The sequence below is a fragment of the Aythya ferina genome (genome assembly GCF_964211825.1).
Source record: "Aythya ferina genome assembly, chromosome: 11".
In the NCBI taxonomy this organism is placed as follows: Eukaryota; Metazoa; Chordata; class Aves; order Anseriformes; family Anatidae; genus Aythya; species Aythya ferina.
Genome location: NC_140307.1, coordinates 5,857,131 through 5,879,688, shown reverse-complemented (window position 1 = coordinate 5,879,688; position 22,558 = coordinate 5,857,131). Strand labels below are relative to the sequence as shown.

At 41.3% G+C, this 22,558-nt stretch overlaps 1 long non-coding RNA gene across 1 annotated transcript; it reads left to right on the top strand.

The window, feature by feature from the left end:
* Positions 1-13,081: 13,081 nt before the first annotated feature.
* LOC311442854 lies at positions 13,082-19,092 on the top strand. Its single transcript, XR_014696909.1, has 3 exons — positions 13,082-13,193; positions 15,668-15,804; positions 18,981-19,092. It is a non-coding gene; the product is annotated as an uncharacterized lncRNA (long non-coding RNA).
* Positions 19,093-22,558: the final 3,466 nt, after the last annotated feature.

Here is a 22,558-nt window from a genome sequence, read left to right as displayed (position 1 = left end):
TATGCTGGTTTAAACTTCATTTAAGCTGATTTCCTAGCACAACAAGCCTTCTAAGATCTCGAGGATGTCTTTATACAAAGAGGTAGGAAACTCCTAGATTACGTGTACATGCATCTGGTTCTGGGTCTTCCAGGGTGGAACATGTTCAGATTAGATGGTGAACAAGTTGTCCTTCACATCACTGATCACTGACTGCTGGAATGACTATCTGAAGCCCTCTGCTCAGCTGGCATGTTTACAAAGTGGCCTTCAGCCCATGGAAAAGATAGGTCTTCAGTGAAGTAGTGGGCTTCAGTGAAATAATGGGTAGATGGATGGGAATGAGTGGGTTACCTGTGCGCTGGTGACACCTTAGTTAGGGATTTCTCATCTACACCACATTGTTGTGATCAGATTTCTAGCAGACAAAAAAAAAAATATTCTGCTCTTGATCTCTGCATTTGTGGTAAGTTGCTTCTATCACCGAGAAGAATTTTAAATAATGTTTAACAGTCATGTATGAAGTGGAGATTATAAAACCTAAAGATTTGGGACTTATACTTTAAAATGCACTGTTGGCCTAGATTTCCCTTCAGTCCAAAAGGGTTATGAAGATAAAATAATGCTGGATCAAAACATGTTCAGTCCAAAGTCTGCTCCCCAGTATTGCTATGGTGACTTCAACGTTAACTGGTAAGTACTACAGTTGCATTCTCAGCAGCAGCAAGTGAATAAAAAGGGTTTTGTCTTAGTGATGCTACCCCTTTATTTCTGCCGTGGATACTTCTTTAAGGAGATCACCTGAAAAGAAGCAAAGCAAAATGCATTAGTTTTATTTTTTGAGCAAACCCTTCCTGCTGCCTCTATTCTAGCATTTGTATGTGGAAGATGGGATCTGACCTTTGTTCCCTGTCTTGTAGGGCAACTGCTTCTGAGGCCTAAGTCTGTGCACAGCAAAACCATTTAATGCTGACTTGCTCAGTACGGCCACCTCCCAAAGTAGAGTAAAATATCTTGTCTTCATTTCCAGGTGGAGTTGAGCAGTGGAAGGAACATATGTTCCTACAGAGGAGGAAAAAAAAAAAAAAAAAAAAAAAAAAAAGTACTTAGTTTCATGGACTTGTGTGCTAAATTTTAGTTTAATCATGGCTGGCTGATTTCTCCCTCCACCTTCTGTCTGCCTGTGGTGGGCTCTGCAGAGCACAGCAGCCACTACCTTAGAAGAAGAGGAGGGGGAAAAAAGTCTCCCTCTGTCTCTGGCATTAGACGACTTTACTGAAAGTCAATGCCATTCCCTTGCATTTATCACTGCCACTCTTGCTCTGCATATTTTTGGTATTCGCCATGCATTGTTAGCGGTGATTGTCATGTAATTAAATCACTGCTCATCACAAGAGCCTATTTTTATGCTGAGATAAGCATCAGAAGTCTGCTGCAGCGTCCCCCAGATCAATAAAGATGTTCCCTGTAGGATTACAAATAGTCTGGGGTTGTACAGGGCACTGGAATTAATTAGGAATGATTTCTCTTTTTCTTTCTTCTTTCAATACATTTTTAATTGTTTATCCATTTTCGATGGGCTTGTTTTTAACTCCACCATGATGCCCAGATGCTTCTGTTCAGACCTTTTGAATATGTGATATGATATCAATTGGGGCAATACCATTTGCTGTAAGCACTCACTATTATCATCATCTTTCCATAGTCATATGTGACTATTGCTTCAAAATACATTTCTGAATGTGATATTTGCATCTCATGCTTTGCACCTGAGATTACAATTAAATGGGTTCATTAAGTGGTGGGCTTTAACCAAATGCAATCTGCAACCTTCAGGCCCTCTCCTGAAGATTTGGCATTTTGATCAGACAAGACAAGGGGACAAGCAGAGTGACTTGGGCAGTTTATTGAGGAAGTATTTGCACAAGGTCACAGAGCACGGCTGGCAGAAAAAGGACTAGCACAGAGATCTCCCATTTTCAGATGGTTCTGGAGCTTGTTTTCTGGGGTAGAACTAGCTCTTTTAATGTCTTTTAGGAGTTTGTACAGAAATATATTTGGTGTAGATAGATAAATAACTGTGCTGAGACATTTGGGAGCTGATTTTGGAAGAAAAATGAATTCTGATTTTTTTTTTCTTCTGTGTATGTGTCAAGGGGTAGCCCAGTGAAAATTGTGGAGAAAGATCAGATTTGAGTCTGTGGATTTCCAGGGTGCTGGAAATGTACTGACTTAAGGATGGCAATGCTGTAATTTTCTTCAAAATTGTATTAGAATTGGGAAGTTCTGTAAATTTGTGTTATTCTTATATCCTTAGTGTCTGGGAAATGGAGAGAGCCCCAAATTTGAAACCAGCTTTACCTTGGAAGATTGATGTCTTTTGGAATATAATGTGTTCTGTCTACCCTTTACAACTTAAAATACCTGCTCCTTGTGCATGGTTTGCCTGCAAAGCAAATATTAAAAAATCTAGTTTTGTTGCCTAAACCGTGTACATCATCTAAAATAGTAACAGCCAAGTACACTGGATTACTTTGGTTCCTGCTTTCCTATCCTCATCTATCTGCTTTCCTTAGCCTTGTCTTTAATTTTTCTCCTGCTTATGTGCCAAACTGGTTTCATCATCTTCCATGGGGTATTGATGCAGCTCGAGGACCTTCTGCTGCTTGTCTATGCCTGCTGACCTCTCCTATCCACAGGGAAGTCCAGGATTAGCAGCAAGCTCCATGCTGGATTTCTGCTGAAAGTGGTGTGTACCGACCCCAAGGAAGCCCCTTGAGTCCCATCATTTTCTGTAGAGGTAAGAGCAGGTAAAAGTCCTGATGGGTTGTAATGGATTATTTTATACGGTTCTTAAAAAGAAGATAAACGATGTAGAATGAATTATAGTGTTTGTCTGGTAGCAAGCTAAACTAGAAGTACAGGTTTGAAATTATGTAGTATTGACTGGGTGTGTGAATGGAGACTGTGGACCATCTGTGTAGGATGTTGTATAGTGAGACAGAAGTTTCTAAAAGCAGAGTGGTGCTGCCCATGAATGAGGTATAGGGAATGTGGAGATTGTCATCCTTGCTAATGCCATCTTCTTCTCATCCAGCATCATTAAAAATGGAAACATTCTTCAGCTCTGCTGAGGAGAGAGTTTTTCCTCTCTATAAGGCTCAGGGAAAAGTTAAATTCCTTCTAGGAATTTAATTCCTTCTAGGAATTAGGTGTAGAGGTTTAGTTTCCATGCAATGCATAAGGCAATATCTGAAGGAAAGGCTTAGCCTCCCCTTCATGTATGTCTACAGGCCTCCAACCAGCCCAGGATCTACCAGAAGACTGTAGTGGGCAAGGTATCAGGGAGGTTTCTGTAAAAAGAACCCCACCCATCCCCCAAAATTTATCTCGTTCATCCACGGGTGTTGCAAAATCTTATTTCATGGCTACAGGACGTGGCTGGACCTTATCTGTCCTGTGTTCTGCCTGGGTTTATTTTGGGGTGGTCAGAAAGGAAATCCCAGTGTGGAGGTAGGTGGAACTTTTTTTTTTTTGGTGGTGGTTGTTGTTGAAGTGATGTAAAAAAAGAAAAATACCTGGCTGTTTGGAAGGGTTTGAACTCTTAGCATAAGGCTTTGGAAGATGGATGAGCGGTCAGGGAAGAGGTTACGGGGGTTCAGAGGTCCCGTGGCATAAGTCACGGCTGCAAGGAGTCATGGTCTCGCAGTGAAAGTATCAGAGCTGGCTGGCAGCAGTGTGATCCTTTGCTGTCACCTCACCAGAAGGATTTCCTGTCTGAATATGCAGATGTGCACACAATTATTTTACCTATCTGCCCAAACACTGTCCGTGTCCCTGCACGCTTAAATAAATCTTGGCGCTGTCCCTTTCAAAAGGCATTTTGGGTTCAGCCTGGTTGTCTGCATCCTGCATGGTTTTGTTCAGCAGAGTCCTTGCAAACAGCCTGTCTCCTCTTCCCTTTCCGCTTCCCCTTCCTCCTCCTCCCATCCCACCACAATCACTGCTGCCCAGACCCATCCTTCACTCGCACAAAACTGATTTCTGTTTATGGAGCAGCTGGCAGCAGCGCCGCTCGAGCGCTGAGCGATGACTAAGAAACAAGCCCACTTTTCCCTTAGCTGTCAGGAGCTTTTAGAAATAACACCCTCCTCTGAGGAAGTCAGAATAGCAACAGGAAAATAAGTAAAACCTATTATAAAACAGTTGTCCAAGAACTTAGGCACGGCGCGGGGTAGAGATCAATATGCTGTGAAGGTTAAATCTATTTTCACACTGTGTTCTATTTCACAGTTTAATGGTGTTTTAATGTGTCTGTCACTGAGCCCCTTTCATGTTATGCAGGTAGAACCTTTACAAAGGAGAAATAACGTTGGCTTTACAAGCTTCACAGTAACATCTTATTTACTAGCTGAGATCTGACGCTTTCCTCTCTGGAGATACGCCAGGGTTTGACTATTTTATTTTATTTTTATTTTTTAGGAGGCATAATGCAGTGTTGCATTTACAATAATCTTTAGATAGCTTTTGGGGAATGCCTGTAGGATTGGGAGCAGCAGGAGCGTGTGTGCGCTTGGGTAGAAGGGACAGAAATATCTACCGCTGTTTGTACAAGCTGAATGCATGGAGGATGTGCAAAATTCCCCAGCTCAGGTTTGCATCCAAAATGGTGTGCTTGAATGCTTTAGCTCAGATTTGTCTGAAGCTGGGATATCGCATTGGGCTTGGGGAGAGCATGGGGGACAAAGGCAGTGAAGAAAGTGGAGTGATCACAAAAGCAAAGAAGGGGCCGTGGTATAAAATGCAGGGTATGCTACACTAAAGCACATGTACAAACCTGTCCTTGGTGTTTGAGAAGGGGTTTCTGTCTGCCCACCCCAGTTCATGCTTTTTGCCTAGAAGACTAAAAAGGAAAAAAATAAAATACAAAACAAAACAACAAAACACCTGTTCTGCTTTAATCCTCTAGGAATACGCTGTAGGAATAGAGCACACTGGAGAATGAGATAATATTCAGGGTTATTTGGAGCAACTTGTTAAAATCCTCAAGATTTCCCTGACCTGGTTGCTTTGCCAGGGAAGCAAGTATTTGCTCTGTTGGGGGCTGTTGAAGGCTGCTGCTTGCCCAAGTGTGAGTTTTTGGACTTGCAGACTGTTGACTTGGCTTACTCTGCATTTCCCTCTGTAGCAGAAATGCCTGCAATGTGTGTTTTGGCTTCGGTGCTCTGAGTCCGTCTCTTCCCCCCTTCTGTTTTCCATTGTTGGAACAACGATCTTCTGGTGGGTGCTGATCGCCACTGGCCCTGTATTGTGGGTCCAAAACAAACTCTCCACTAGCAAGTTTTCCACCCTCCATAAGGTAAAACACTGGTGCAAAGAGCAGCTGAGCCCCTAGTGGGAGTCTACATCTGGAAATCCTGCGACTGAGCTCATGGGACAAAACTTTGTCTCAAGTGATACTGCTGAGAAAAGAGCTTCTGTCCTTTGAAGCTGGGGCATCAAAGGGTTCGGACTTGAGAAAGGAGGTGACTTGGTTTGGGAGGGCTGCAATGGTTTCCCCCCCACACGCACTGCCACCAAACTGCAGCTGATTGCATTGAAATGGTCACCAGTTTGCTGTACCCCACGGCATCGAGGTCTTTGCTTTACCTCTCCTTTCCAAGCAGGTGAAAACCTCTGTGAAGGTGCAGAGCTGGCGACAGAAAACTTTGGGAAGGCAGAGTCCTGAGGTGCTGCCAAAATAGATCCAAACCATTTTTCTGCCCTAGTTTTGCAAGTGGGAAATATTCAAGCTTCCTACCTAGGCAGGTCGTCACCCAGTGCTTCTTGTGCCAAGTCCATGATACATTCATACCTGGCCTTGTGTGATAGGGTTAGAATGATATTTTCTGATCCACACCAGAGCCTGATATTATTAATATTTTAATTAATTAATTAATTAATTATCCTTTTTTGGGGGGGAGGGGGTGGTGGTGACGGTGGGGAACATAAAGGAACATGAAACTTTCAAGTTCATTTGCCTCTACAGTTTACAGCAAAGCGCTAGTCCGTGGATATTTGAATTATGAACTTGGAATTATGCTTCAACACACACTCACCCAAGTGAGGCCACCTTTCTAGAAAGAGAACTGGACACCTGTTGGGGTCCTAATGTTTAGGGACCAAATCTATGTAAGTTTGGCTTCTTAATTCTAGAGTCAAAAGATCAAACTGAAAAATAGAGAAAGCTTGCCTGTTTGAGTGGCTTTGAAGTTTAATGGCATCTTTCAGAAGTAAAATTTTAATACCTTTGGCAGTCCATAGCCATGTGCCTCGTATTAGGGGTTGGAGTTTTGGAAAAGTGACAAAAACACCACTAAAATAGAAATGTTTCATTATTATAAACTCACTCTTTCCTGCTTTGCAGATGAGACCTGGGGAAAAATGTTTGTTTGTCTAGCTCAAAAGAAATATTTACTTAGATCATTAAGTTAATAATAAAACTTCAGATTTACTGCAAGTTTTCTCCTGAACTATTGAACCACCAAAATCGCAGAATAGAAGAAAATATGTGTTAGAGACAGTTAGATGTCTAAAATGATGTGACATTTAAAGAACTAGTAAACATCCAGGAGTTAGGTATTAGTAGTAACACACATGGTAGTTAGGTGCTCATCTGCAAGGTCACATTGTGAGCAGAGGATAGCAGCGGAGATAGACCCCAGAGATATGAACAGGTCCATGAAAGGAGAGGGGACTGGATGCTCACAGATGGAAGGACAATAGAATTGCTGAGCATCAGCTTGGGGAGAGGTTGTGTTACTGTCAAGAGAGACAGAATGCTGAAGATTTGCTCGCATGGTCCATAGAAATGGTTAGTTCTAATGATATATAGTTTAGTTTCTCTTTTACGTTTTCTGTTCATAAAGCTTGGAAAAATTGTTGAACATTTGAAAATGCTTCATGATGCCACACAGCGACCTCTAGCAGCCTGCACGAAGGTTGTGGCACTGGGCTCCAAGATGATGACCTTCTGCAGAAGGTCATAGCTGGTTCCACCTGCACATCACATCATCTCCAGTGGACTCACCTAAGGAAATTTTCAGCTTCTTGAGCTTGGTAAGGATGTTTTTGAAGTCATGCTTCTGATGCTGAGGTTCACTTATGTCTGCACTTATGCTCACTTATTGTCTGTTCCAATAAATTTCCTTACTTCACATAAACTTCATATAAAATTAATTCTCTGTAACATTAGACCTACCAAAAATAAATAAATAAATAAATAAATAAAATAAGCATCCAGTGAAGCAACATAATTGTATTTAAATATCTGTAAAACATTATTTAAAACTCCTACCTGGGTCTAACAATTTGTGAAATTTAATGGAGAACAAACATCATGAAGAAATCTCCTATCTTACTACTCAGTAAGAAGTTTCTTTTAAAGAGCTCCTAGTAACACAGCAGTGACATACCAGTACATGCCACCAGAATATTTTTTCTGTTTTTACAATTATAGGACCCAACTTTATATCAGGTATATAGCTTAATGTTTTGTCAGCAATGCTTCTGTTTTTTTTTTTTTCTTTTTTTTTTTTTTTTTTTCTTTTTTTTCTTTTACTGTTAGCTTTGCAGATGTCCAGTCAATTATGTCTGAGAAGTAAATCAGTTCATAACCTGATAGTAAGTACTGTGCCACAAATAGAAATGTAAATGTTGCTCTGAAACTCCAAGACTTTTTCCATTTCCAAAATAGAAAGTGGCAAACAGTTTAAACTTCTAATCACATTTTGTACATTTTATTTAAATTTCCAGCTATGTTTCATTACAAGCCTTGGGAAAATATTTTGTAACAAGGCAATAGTTCTGATAATAAGGGAACCAAAGTTATCACAGAAAAAAAAAAAAAAATCTTAACAATTATCCTTCCCACCCAAACCTTTTCTTAGAAGCCCTATTAGAAATGTTTAATGGCATTTTACTCCCACTGCTGCCAAAGAGAGTTTTATCATTGACCTAAAGGGAAGCATAGTTTAACCCTTTAATTTTTGCATTAGCAGAGAGGAACAGTTCAATAGTTAGTGGATTTTGGACTTAACCATAGCTGTTGCAAATAAGCCCGGTTACACTTAACCCAAACTGAGGTGATCCCAGTTCACCCAGTTTAAGTTCTCATTCTCTGCCTGCAATTCCCTGAAAAGTCACTGTCAAGGTGTCATCATGATGCAATGTAAAAAAAAAAAAATAAAAAGTCCAATGATTATAAAGAAATTGCTACAGTCTGCTGCAGGCAATGCACAGCCTGAAACGTGATAGTCATGGTCCTGACACAATGCCGACGGGAAGCCAGGAGCTGTCAGAAAGGTCAGAATTTCAATAACATGTCTGTGCATCTACAGTGCTCATTGCATTCTCTTCTCCTGCTCCGTTTCCTTTTCATGCCCATTTCTAGCATATGCATCCTCTCAACAGACTTTCCTGGACAAAAATGTAGTAAGTAAATAAATGAGGAAAGTGTCAAAGCCAGAAATCTCCTTCCAAACCTTGTAAAAGAGATATATTTTGGAGCATGAAGAGTGTTATGACCCACTGAGCTCTCTTGAGCAGCTCTCCTTTCTACTTTGAAAAGTTAGTACTTTGGCTTTTTCTAAAATAATTCACTAAAGCCCTTCTTATCTTCTCTGCACTTGCCAGGTCTGCTTACAGAGGTTGTATAAGTTGAAGTGCTTGCAAACTGGGGTTGACTAGGTTTAGGTCTGAAATTTAGTCCTCTATATCTAACAATTTAAGAGTTCTCTGATTTATGATTGCAAAATTATATAGACCCAAGTGCAAATTAGATGAAACCTGGTATCGTGAGTTTATCCAAGTAGCCAGTGTCTGGGGATTGAGCCGTAGACATTCAGTCCAGTGCTGTAATCATCCTTCTGAGCAGATTGCTGATCTTTCCTTTCCACTTATGGACCCCTAAAATACCACCAGCAAAGAGGAGGATTCCAGTATAAACATCAGCCTCTGAAAATGGGCTTGATTTTCACAACCACCTTTGCAGTCTTTTTGGATGCACATATACAATTCTATTCAGTTTGAAATGCTTAATGGCTTATTTGGAACTGGGTGTTTGCTATTTGTTTTTGCCTTTAAGGATATGTTTCTTTGAATACAACAATTAATAAATATCAAATAGAGAAATACCCCCAAATCAGCATCTACAGCCAGTCATTCCAAGCAACCTTTGGTTTTAGATATGCCATTTCTACAGCCTCTTTGTTAAGGCATTCATGTTTTCAAGCCTGTTGTCCACTCTGAGATGGCACATTGGTGTTCTGGTTGCAATTTATCACCAATTGTATTTGAGCTTTTCTTATTTCAGCAGATAAAACAACTACCAGAAGCTGCATGTCTCTCTTAGCAGGCCTTTCTGCTGGAAATGCAGCAGTTCTTTTCTTCCATGGAGTTTTTTAAGAATGAGGAATTATTCACAGCTGCTGGATTTATGAACTGGACACAGCAACTGCATGCTCTGTATAGCCTAAAAATGAAGCTAACTTTGACTTTCATTTTGTTTCTTAGCAAATCAGCTGTGTGTATTCCCAGCAGGACTGATGGAGAGAAACAGTGTCCAGTGTGTTCTAGCCCTGTGTAATCTGCATTTCTAATTAAGGCTATTCGCAAGTCTACTTATCTGACATGTGCAAAGAGCAAATAATAAAGCAGTGAGAAACCAGAAATCTGCAATGAAACCTTTGTTTTAAATTCCTTCTTTTATCTCTCCCTCATATAAATGCCATGTGCCTGTAGCACAAAGGATGCCTTGACAATGGTATCCGCGGCTGCAGAGGCTCGTGGCACTTTTGGTTGTTCTGATCTGCTTTCCATCTCCAGACCCTTCTCTAGGGAGTTACACACTTGGACACCAAGCATTTGATCAGAAATGGCTCTGAGTGCTTCCAGATCCTGTTGATTTACATGGGATTTGGGGTAGGTCAGCACCTAGCTGGGACCCTGATGCAACTGGGAGTTAATTCAGTTTAATTGTACTTTCACTTTGGAGCCCAGCATGGCTGGTTCAGGGTCTGTGCTGAAGCACAACCATGTTCAAAACCACAGATTCCTAAGTTACTTATTTGTGGTGTCTTGAGTCAGGAGAAGGGCTGGATTTTAAAACCTTTAAAACAGTTTATACCTTCAGCATTTTCTCTGGTATTTATCCTGTTTTGCAAATAACCTGTGCTTTCACCCAGCTGGAGCCTCACTGAGGAGCAGTTTCTTCTACCTACTGTGCCACCCTTTTTGCTTGATACCTTGGCAGCTGACTTGGACTCCAGTGTTTGCTGACAAAGTACCATGTTTTCAGTGAAGCCTCTTTCTGGGAGAGAAAGTCATCCAGCCTGCCCCACTGATGATCAGGCTAGGTATCTTCGATTGAGAACTGCTCAGAAGAAAGGGGAGAAATGGTGTGGAAACCAAATCTCCAAAGGTATAAAATATTAAGAGAAAGGTTAAAGGAAATAGTACCACCTCCCTGGGATATGAGGTGCTGATATTTCCTCTAGGAGTTTATCAGAATCTGTGGCTTCAGGCAAGAATTTAATGGTATTGGAAAACATTAGGGAATGACATTTTGCTGATCTTTCAATTTTTGATATGCAGCCATAAAGGAAAACTTTTTCAGGTGTTTTAACCCAACCTCATTCTGCTGCCTAGGGGGAAACTGAGGCTGACTTTTCATCTTTTCTATAACAATGTAAATCTGCAGGTAAATTTTATTGTTTAATTTCTAATTTACTTTTCCATTGTTGATAGAGTACAAACCTTGAAGGTGTGCTAGTAGGGGACTACTCTGCAATACCACAACTTCCCTGTGCATCCATCTATTGGATTTGGACAAGACTTCATTTCAGAGAAGCTTGGTTTAGATCTTGAGACTTCTGCTGCTTCTGTCAATAAAAGTACAACCTGCAATGTTAGATCACAGTTCTAGTACACAGAGCTTTGTTACTATGACATTTTTTTCTAAAATCCCACTATTTTGTCCTTCTTCAAGTACCTCATCTAAAATGTTGTGTCTCATGTACTCAGAAGTCACAACAGGCTTGTTTAAATCATGGATTGCTTTAAGAAAGCAAAAAAAATTTAAAGCTCTTTGAGGCTTTTTTTTAGGCTCCTTCTCACTGCTGAACTTGCAGCAGTCCCTTCTTTCTATTTTTCATGATTTCTCCACTGTTCTCTTGCTGAGATGCTTGTACTGTTTCTTGCTTTTAGAAACCAGTGCTAAAAAAAAAAAAAATAAAAAAATAAAAAAATCTTGAAATATATAACCACAAGAACTTGGCAATATATCATTTTTCCTTTAAAATTAGCATCATCTTTTCATATACAGGTTTTCTCGGATTTCTTTTGCTTGAGGAAGGACTCTGGAGCTTTGTTTTTGCTGGGCGTAATAGAAGATAAAAGAAGAGAGAAACAGTGGGCCACTGCTGTGATTGGGGAACCTAGTCCTTCCCTTAGTCTATCAAGTGAGTCAGTGATGGATGGATGAAGGAGCTTACTCTCGTGACCAGATGGAGCCAGGTTGGTGCTGAGGTGTGTTATCTTGAATGGTCTCCTCTGTGAAGAGCCAGGGAACGTAACTGGAGGGGAGCACTCAGAAAAGAGGTAAAGAATCTCTGAAGTGGGTAATCTTTATCCCATTTGGGCTGTTTTGTCTCCTCATCTTTGCGTTGCTCCACCCATCTTTCTTTTCTGTTGTGATCAAGATGTGCCATGGACCTTTCAGGGTTTCTGCATCCTTTGGCACTACGTTTTGCAGAACTACTTAGTGAACAGAATCAGAGATCCATTTCAATCATTTCACACCTCCCACCTCTTTCCCTGGGTTAAAATTCAGCAAGGTCTCATTCCCGGTTTGATTCATAGCCTGGAAGAGAAGAACACAGTTGGGGGCTGCAATATGCAACAGGTATGAGAAGGAAGGGAAATGCTTTATGCTGCTCTTGTCACTAAAAATAGATCTGTAGAAATCCTCAAGAGTAAATACAAATAAGAAAGAGTAGAACCAAATTTTTTTCTTTTTTTTTTTTTGCTAGCCACAGAGGTATAAATGTGTTATGGGCACACACGCACTTCACAGATAATCCCAGACTGCAATATGCAGATTTTATTTTAAATATGATCTTAGAATAACAACTTGTAAAATGAGAATTTCCTGCTTCTCTCAGTCCTCGCAGAGGCCTAAACCAAGGTCAAAGACATCCCGTCTGTGACCCTTGGGTTAGGAAGATCAGACCTGAGCAAGTCTCACCTACTGCGTGAGAACAGTGACGACCCACCTACCTCACCCATTGGAGGCTGTGGGAATGAACATGCGGGGGTAAAGTGCTTTGAGATCGTCAGACTGGGAAAGGTCAGGAGAGCATCGCCGTCTCTTTCAGGAGCTCCAACACCAAGGGGAAAAATAAATCACACAAAACCTTAAATAGGAAACCGCAGCAGCTGTCAGATTAAATCTGTTACAAGTGCATTCCACTGCCTCGCTGAACAGTGTTTTATTTCACACCTCAAAATGTGAGCCCCTGTGCCATGGACTTGCTCCTTTTTCCCTATTCCCCCTAGATGACTTAACAAGCTGAAAGTGCAGCTGGAAATTAATGCTTCCTGTCTTTTTAAATAATGTGACATTGAAATCCCGGTATTTAATGCGTTGGCATTTAACATGCCACAATATTTCAGTTACTTTGCGCTGGTTGGGGTGCAGAAGTGTTATTACAGCTGTTCTGAAATTCTGACAAAGAGGTGCATTTCTCTTTTTTTTTTTTTTTTTTCCTCCACTATGTCCCACCATAATTGCTTTTTGCTGCATCTCTGAACCGTAACCATGGCGATCCGCCACATTCATCAGAGGACCCTCTTGTTGTTTTGCTTGTGCGAATGTAAGAAGGGGGGGGGAAAGCAAGGAAAAAAAAGAAAGGGGGCATAAAATATTTGTGGAACTTTCCAAAAAGGCAGAGCTTTTTTTAAATTACTTTTTAAATTATTTTTTCCCCCTTTTCTTTTTTCCCTTCTAATGACAGAAGCTGCATTGGAGAAGTGGCCTGGCCAAAACACCAAGGACTTGTTCATAGCCTATAAAAGGGAGAGGAGGAGTCTGGTTTTGGAGGTGTCACTCTTTGTGGAAAACAGACTTAGATAACTGGAACTTTCAAGCTGTTCCCCCCTTGAAAGGAGGAATTGTTGTAAGTAGAAGGGGCAGAAAAGGTTGACCCTTTTCCATTTCTGTCTGACAACAAACTGGTCCTTGTTTGGAGAACAAGTTAATGTGGAATATCATTACCATATTAAAGTTGTGCCATTTCTGACTGGGAAGAAGAAACTGCCTGGCTTTGGACAAAGATTTGGAGCTGCCCTTTTTCCGAGCTTTCTGTTTAGGTTGTCTGCTACTCATGCCATGGACAGGGAGGAAGAAGAGATGCTGAAATCAATAACTGTGGTGGGGCTATGAAGGGGAAAGGCAATGCTATAACCAATTTCAATCCACCAGCCACTATTGGTGGATTTTCCAGGACACACATAAAGAAAACTCATCAGTGGTTCTTAGAGCTTCTATTTGGGATCCTGTAGTGTAGACCTTGAGAATGGTATAATTTCCACTGTCCAGTATGTCAGATGAGGTGGCCTGAGGTGAGGGTTTAGAGGCCTGTAAAACCTGGCTGTTCTTTCCTGAGGAGATCTAGGAGCTCCTCAACATGTGTTCATGTTGATTTAGTTGCAGAAGAGATTTGTCCCCCTGTACAGCTAACACAGCTTATCTTCATGGAGTGTGAACAAATACATGAGATTTCCCTATACTTCCATGTGAGAGCAAGGCAGGGCGTGATGATGCAGCTGTGCTCTGGACCCTATGCCAGCATGCACCAGGTGATCTTGAGAGATTCCCCAAATGTCCTTGCTGTGGCAATCACCTATGGCAGTACCTGGCTGTCTTCGCAGCAGAGAACATGGAGCCGTGGCAATTAGAAGGAGGGGTTTCTATCCCTTAGCTAGCTAGGCCTCTGCCATCACCACCTTCCTCACTAGCAGTGCTGGTGGAGCACAGCCTATGTGCACATCTCCAGCACCCTAATTTGAAGTTAGGGACATCATCAACACATCCAGTCCCTGTCAGTGACTTCGGTCAGCTTGCTGGACCATGCGTGGTACTGGCTGAGGCAGGGGCATGCATTTCCTCCTGCCAGCAGCATGAAAACCCTGGAGGAGGAAGGTTCCTCAGGCAAAGCTATTTATTGAAATGCCTTAGATTGGGCATTTTCAGGAGAGGCAGAGCCACCAGACCATTGCTCAGTGACCTGAGATGTATTTGGTTGGAAAATGTCTGGTTCTGTTCTCGTCTAGGAGCCATTTGATCCGTCCCCAAAGACGCGGTGTAGCAGAGGGCCTGGGGCCCTCCCATGGGTGACAATGGATACACTGGGGTCTGCAGAGCAAAATGGGTTGTCAACAAGTCAAAAAGTCTGAGACCCATTTCTAGGTGGGATTGTCAATATAAAATAACAAAGCAAAAAGCACTCCAGGCTAAATGTTAGCAATGATTATTTCTAACGTTATTTTTACTGTTTCTGATGTGTTCTTCAATCTGTCTTCTTGATGTTTATTTTTCCGTTTGTGATAAGGGTCATATGTCATGCCTCCATTGCATCAGGTACTATACAACAATGTACTGTCCTTCCCCCAAATAGTTTACAAAGTATTTCTGTGTGGATAGCTTTTCGCTGGCACTGAATTGTGCATGCCCTTTAACAGCAGTTTGCTAGAGGATCTAGGACTACTTCTCTTCTCAAAAGCAATGAAGAGTTATGAATGTCCTTGTTGGAAATAAAATGGGATTTAAAAATAATAATAATAAATATATATATATATATAAAAACAAACAACTGACATTTTGAAGTATTTTCAACAATTAAAATTTGCATCTATTCATAGTAATTATCAACATCTGAATATTGAATGGTCTGGATATTAGTATAGTGAATTCTGTTTGTTCCTGGCTTCTTTTCTTCATGTCTACTCCCTTCTCTCACATAAGGAAAATGTTCTTCCCACTTACTCCCTAAAAATGTGGGCCCTAAATGATAATCTCAACATATTTTTTCAGATATTTATCAACGTAAATACACAACTTCCATAATACTCACATTCTCTGCCATATTCAAAAGAAGTGTCTGTAAAAAAGCTCTGTATGCTGCTTGCAGTCTGCAATCAGAAGACAAAGGCAGAACCTTGTTTATGAACAGGACTTGCACTAAACACATTTCCAGCCATGCTTAATTAGGGATTCACTAAGTAGATGTCTGCAGATGTAGAAACCTATCAGTGAAAAATTATTATATAAAGCTACTCATGATATAAATACTGAAAAAAGGTAATTTAAATGATGGTGAGTAAAAAGTGAAATGGCAAGATTTCATTAGAGAGCTGTATTCTCTTTTTAGGTAGGAAAACAAGACACTGAAAGAGCTGTGTAAGGTCCCACTGGACCATGTGAAATCCCAGCCCGTGAGGCTGGAGGAGCTCTGGGAGTACAACTTCTCATCCCAACCAAATGGAGTGCAGTATCAGCTGGGCTTGGGAGCTAGCTTTCAAACAGTGCGTGCTTACAGCCCTGAGGTGCCAATTTAAACTTGGCTTTTATTTTTTTTCTTTTCTTCCCCAGATTTGAGCAACACCTAGAGTTGTCAGTCTCCTGTGGGTGAAAAACGATAAACAGACTCTCAAGGGATGCATCTTGGTGGAGCTAGAAAGGTGCACTTTCCATATTTCCAATCTCTGAGTGAATTGCTCTGATATCAGGTAGGTTCTGAGCCACAGATGATTTATTTTTAACTCTGTTTCAGTTGTTGTGGCTGAATGCAGAACGGGGCTCTGTGGGGCCATTTGGTGGAGCTGCCACAGGCGGAGGAAGCTGTTTGAGGTTTCCTCAGAGTAGCATTGCGGCGGTTTGCATGATGAGCACCAGCGACCATACTGCCAGGTAGAGCAAATGGAACTTGGAGCTGAAAATTAAATATTTTTAATTAAAATCCACATCTGCAAGCCACTTGCTAGGAGCCAGGATTTGGCTGCTAAATTATGCTGACACGCTGGGATCACCAGTGTCAGAGACAGTAATCCCAGAGTGGCAGCCAGCAGATCTTGCTGGTTAATATTTAAAAAGCTGCTGGCGCCTGATGGAAACCTTTTCATGAAATACTCCATCAAAGCTGATTGTTTCTGCTTGTGAGTAGTGTTGTACGTGGGCAGCCTTGCTGCCCTTTCTGTCTGTGGGGTAAGCCTGGTCTTGATGCTGCCCGGAGGGTAGGCTCCAAGATGGCTTTAAGATGTTTTGATGCAATGGCCATCAAATTTGGTGTTATGCCAGCAGTGTGCCATGAGCTAATGTGCAATGGCCTAATTAGACCATCCCCAGAGTTCTTCTAAATTGCTCCACTGCTATTTCAGTGGCTGTGGGTAATCTTTCTTGACTGCTCTGTCTTTTCTCCCAATTATTTTTAGGCAGGAGGAAGCTGGGGAGAGATGGTTAATGTGCTGCTAGGGCCAACGAGCCAGGGGCTTGTACCCTGTGTGTCCCACTCCACTGCTGGCTCATGCCCCACTGCTTCCCAGCTCATCATCTTGCAGCATTGGCCATGGCCCTCAGCTGATCTCCAAGAGCAAGGCCGTTGTCTTGGTGTCATCTGAAGACACTCTGGAGCTGGAAACACACCAGGAGAGGTTTCTGTTAATAGTGCAACTCTAAATCCATCTTGGGAAATCCTTTTTAATGCAGCTGTAGAGGCAGGGAAGAGTTAATTGTGTTCCTCTGCTCTGCTCTGTGTACATTATAGGCCGTAAGAGAAAGGGTTTGAAGCCTTTTAGCTGGGATTTCAAAGCCAGAGAGTAGAGCAGCACATTTATAGCTGGTTAATATATCTCAGCTCTTATCAGCATTTAGCAACCCCCTACCCTGTCTTTACTGCTTTGTTGTTGTTGTTTATTTATTTATTTTTTCAATGCAAGCTTATCTAACAGTATGTTTTTCATTAAAAACAAACAAACAAACACAACAGAGCTTGCATCCTAACACCTTTTAGCAGGAAAGGAATGATGTCAAGCAACAGAAAGAGGAAGGAGCCAGAAAGAATTTTTGGAAGAGGAACACTGGAACCTCCTCTTCAGCTTCTAAGTCATAGATTTGGTGTTGGTGTCACTTACAGGGAGAAACAGGGGTGGGTAAGAGAGAACTGAAAATTTACTGACTTCAGACATGAAGATCTCTGTAAGACAAACGCTTGTCACCCTCATACATCTTCCCAATCAGTTGGGAAACAAGACTTAATCAGTTGAGACGGTCTGAGCAAATAGGGTTATCTTGCAGCTCTCTCTAAGAGTGGCCAGATTAATACTTAATTCTGTCGAACAAGAAGTGAAGCCTTGAGAAAGCAGCCCGCCTCGGAGAAGGGCTGCCATCAGCGCCACAAAGGGAACGATGAAATGCGAGCGGTCAGGTTCACTTTTGTTTAAAATCAATTTCATTTGCTCTATCACAACCTGGTTGTGTTTGTATTTTCAGTAATGGCTGGGAATAATTAATTCTCCTTCATTTAACAGATCCCTTGCTCTCTCATCACTTGAAAGAAACACCCAAATTATGTTAAAAAATGACTTTCACAACAAATTAACTAGAGATTTAAAACCAGTTGTCAGTGTCCCTTTAAGCCAAATCCTCTTTCCACTTATAGCACAGATGCATGAAAGAGGAGGATGCTGTTCCTGTGTGAGCGTGGAGGAAGATTGAGTTGTGCGTGGGAGGACAGAACAGGAGAACACTCCAGTTACTTGGGCCACTCCTCCAGCAAATTTAATAAGTATTGTTAGAAAGTACTTTGCAGGGAAAAATAAAGTTAATCTCCTATGCGTAGTTGAATGATGGGGCTGAGCTGGCAATAATAGTAATTAAGAAAAAAACTTTATTGAAAAAAGTTGACTAATTTTCTACACCATTCAGCTTTATTCTGGGGGAAGAGGAGGTAGTGGTTTTTATCACTGTTTCCGAACTGGATAAATCACCCAATCTATAAGCCATAACAAATCCTTCTTCTGTTCCAGCTCTTTCTGAAGTTATTTTTCCTCCAGAGAGGGAGAATAGAAGCCCCAAACTTGATTCAGAAAGGTCCAGGATATTCAAGCCTTCAAAGGTCATTCAGACACAAACTAAGACAGACCATCTTGCAAGCATATGGGGATTGAGTTCAAAATCAAATCTAGGTAGTACAAATACCCAGAAGAATTTTCTTTCCATTTTCTATTTTGCACCATCACTCATATATTGTACTATTGAGTTATCTAAAGAAATAAAGCATGTTTATGTTATCTAGGTATATTCAACAAACTTTATTCTGCTCCCAAGCGTTCATCCATCAGTTCCAGCCTCCATCTAAACTTGGGATGTGGATCTATAAATATGTCAGTGCATCTTTCTGCATCTTGTTCCTAGCAATGGCTGATGGCAATACCTCAACAAAAGGCCAAAACTGAACCCAGAATGTCCTTTAACATAAATAATCTCTTTCTTCACCGTTCCCCTGGCCCCACCCTCCTGAATACATTTAAGAAGAGTCATCATAACCTCTTTTAATCTTCAGCTGGTGAAACAGGACAAACTCACTTAATCTCTTCATAAGTGAGCCATTGCATTCCTGTAATGTATTGGTACCCTTCTTTATACTTGTAACAGTAACTTTGTCATTAAATACAGGTACCAGAACTAAATGAAATACTCGCACAGGTTTTTACCTTTCAACACAGATACCATTATTTATGTTTTTAGTAAAATCTCCTCTACTAATGTATTCCCACCACTCCTCAGGTAAAAAAAAAAATAAAATAATAATTGCTAGTTTCTTTTTTTTTTTTTTTTTTTTTTTTTTTCCCCCTCTGTGGCACTTAACGGATTAAATTGTTCAGGACTGTAACTTTCCCTTTTCCAGGGTTTGGTGGATCTTGGGAAGAGTACAGCTGTGGCAACTTCAGTTCAATGAAGCCAGAGGACCCTACACTGTTGATGAAATATTACTTTTTTTCTTCTTGGCATCTCTCCGGTCATTTTCATCATGACTTGTACTCAAAGCAGGGATGTCTCTGTGCCTGGATGAGACTGGTAAGATAAAGAGAAGTCACAATTCTGTCATACTAATTCTGTAACAATATGCCAGGTGATCCCCTCTTAGCCTGTGTTCCTAATGTGTTCTCAAATATAGAGATGAAAAAAATATTTTCAAACACTGAATGGGAGTATTGGTTGTTCTCTAAAGAACCTTTTGCAACTGAGTTGTGCAAAATTAAAAATCAATTCATGTTGCCTATCAGGTTTCTGAAGAGCCACAAAATCAGTCAAAGCAAATGCTGGGAACTGTGGATTGCACAGATGGTGCTTCAGCAGCTCCATTGTAGTTTCCTCTGCATCATCAGCTTAGTCCAGTAGGGACTGTCCCAAGTTATCATTCACTTCTAGATCAAAGATCATATTTTTAATATAAAGAACACAATTATAAATAGTTTATAAAGCATTAGTAAATTATTAATAGAGAAGAATACTCAAGTCATAAATAACATGTTATAGATTATTAAAAGCACATCAATTCTAGTGGTGTAGATGAATAAACCTGACTAATAATACACTATTGAACAGCCCATAACAATTGATTTACTCATTATTAATATATCTATTACTACCTTATTAACTTGTTGTTCACTATGAGATTACCCTAACAGTAAATGATTGTAAAATTATTTCTTTTGGAAAAAAAAAATAATTTGGCAAAGCCATTTTTCTAGATGCTGAATTTTGATTTTATTAAAGATAAAACATAAGTATTTTTTGTCCTTTTAATAAATTAAAAAATACATGACTCATTGGTTTTAATGGTTTCCCATAAGCTGTAAGTTTACTAGTAAGCTCCGTAAACTAATCGAGTTAATGTGCAGGCAGGGAAGTTAAATTAAAATAATTATATTCATCTAGGGTTTTGAAAGAAGAAAAGTTGACCACTTGTCAGTTGGAAGTTAACAGGACTGGTGAAAGCATTGTCTCTGTGCAAAGTCATCGGTGGGAAGCCTGGGATATACATCTCTCTTGGTAGAAGACATTATCTGAGTGTAGCTTTGGGATGACAGTGGGCAAGGACACTGTAGGGGGAACATCAGGAAATGTTTCCTGGCAGCAAGGTCTGTCAGGCTATGGGATGATCTCCCCGGAGAAATGTCGGAAGTCCTGTCGTTCAAGTCAATTAGAGGGTAGTCTAGACAAAAACCCACAAGGATATTCTCCTAAGGACCTGCCTTGTAGCTGGGGAGGGAAATGACATGGGGCATGGGAAAATGACTTCATCAATCTCTGTCACCTTTAAAATGCAGAGGTTTTGTTGGTATTGGCAACCCTTCCACAGAGGATGCTAGTGAAGATGTTAATCATAGGGATGGTTTTGTGATATGGGTAGGAAGGAATCAGTAAATACCAACGTGACTCATAAGAACTGGCAAAAAGTCATTAGGAGGTGTCCTCTAGTTACTATTTTTTCGTGAGGTCTGTATTAGCTTAGCACATGTGAAAACCCGTTTGGCCTGTTAATAGTGCCCAACCAGTTAGTGTTTGGATTCTGAATGGTTAGATTTCATCATTATAAACAAAATGTAGCAAAAGAAAAAATAAAATAAAATGCAGAGTACCTAAAAACGTTGGAGTGCCCTATGCTGGAGACAGTCTTTCTGGCTCCATCCATGGCTGCATTACCCCAGAATTAATGCTGTAGCATAATCAATAAAAGAAGCTCAACTGTACAAGGGTAATTGCACCTGGCTTTACTTTTGCCTTATGGCAGACCTTGGCCCTGTGTTTTGCAACAATGATTGCATCTCAGTAGCCCTTTTTGATGTAGAGCAGCTATGCAGGTGAGGAGGATGATCACCTGGGGGCTTCACCCACCAGCAGAGAGTTGCTTGTAGCGAATGAGCCCCATAGTGGCATTTATGCTCTTTCTTCCTTGGTTTCTGGCAGATGGGAGGTAATCAGGGCCCCCATCTGCCTGCCTGACCATGGGGTGTTGCAGAAGCCCCCGTTGGTTTTGCAGACAACGTCAATGCAGTCGGATTTAGAGATGCTCCAGTTTGGTCGGCATTGGCACCTCCAAGACAGCTGGAAACCAGAAGTGGCTTTAAAGCATCTCAGGGATGCACCAAATAAGCACTTAGCTCAAAAGCCAGCCCTATGTCTCATGCAAGCTGGTAAGGGTCTGTCAAACACCATCTGTGCTGAGCAATAGGGAAGGAGTTAATGATGGCTTTTACCTGAAGGTAGGAATTATTTTAGTCCTGTACAATAAAAATGTAATATGGTATATCCGAAGCATGACTGTACAAGCCAGCCCATTGTCAGAATGTTATACTGAATACTGCATTGTAGTTAAAGCACACAACAATCCTCTCCTTGTCCAGCAGCTAGCTGCGAGTCCCCAGAAATCAGGTAGGGAAGGCTAAAAGTGTTTTCCTTTCTCTCACACTATGTAAATTGCTGTTGACTGCTTTTGTTTTTGTTGCTGTTATTTTATTTTATTTTTTTAAAGTGAGTTCCCAATGTCATTAAAAATGAATGCGGGCCTTTACATTTCTAAATACCAGAGGAGCTCCCATTAGCTCTCGCCCTCCTGTCAGTGTCTTTTCGGGAATATCGGAGTCGCAGATGCAGAGGAAATGCGCCCAGCCGGTAGATAACGCCTGACTGCCCTCTGACCCTCGGGTTAAACTGCTGTCTGGGCTGCGCAGACCAGGAGCCCCCTTCCAAGGGATGGAAAGCTGCCAGCCTGCTGTCAGCCTGCCAGGGCAATGCATCCAGCACAGGGATGCGTACACACCATCTCGTTTGGATGCCCTTTCTTCTCTTTGTGTCCCCCTCCCTGCATGAGCAGGGCTGGGGGATTGTGCGAGCCGGCACTTAGCCTCCTATTGGCCGTGTTTTTGTAGCTGCCAACTAAATCTGATTAGTTTGTCTGCGTTCCCGGGAAAGCAAATCTGCTGTTTATCGCCGGGTCCATCAGATCCTGGCTATTTCGACTGATGCTTGTTAAGGCGTATTATTATTTATTTTTGTTATTATGCAATAGCCGCAAGGGTTTTTACAGTCTGTTGAATTATAGGTAAATGGGTGGTTTATCAAGCTAATATAATGAGACTGGTGAGCCAGAGCCAGCATCTCTGAGCCCCTGGTGCAATAAAGGAAGGGAGAGGGAGAAAGATGCAGGCAGCTTTGATGTGGTCCTGATGGCACTAAGGAAGGACGAGTGATTGCCTTGATATGCTACAGCTCCATTAACATCACCCTGAGCTGCTTGGGGTTCAGTTTTTGGGACTGGAGCTCTCTTTTCTCTCTATGCTAAGAACTGGTGGTATGTCCTGCCACTCCTGTCCTGGTGCACTCCTCCTTGCCGTGCACTGATGTGGCTTGAGCACCTCCCTGCCCCTTCAGTATTTGTGATGGGAAAATGAGATTAAGTGACTTGCCTTGAGTCGTGCA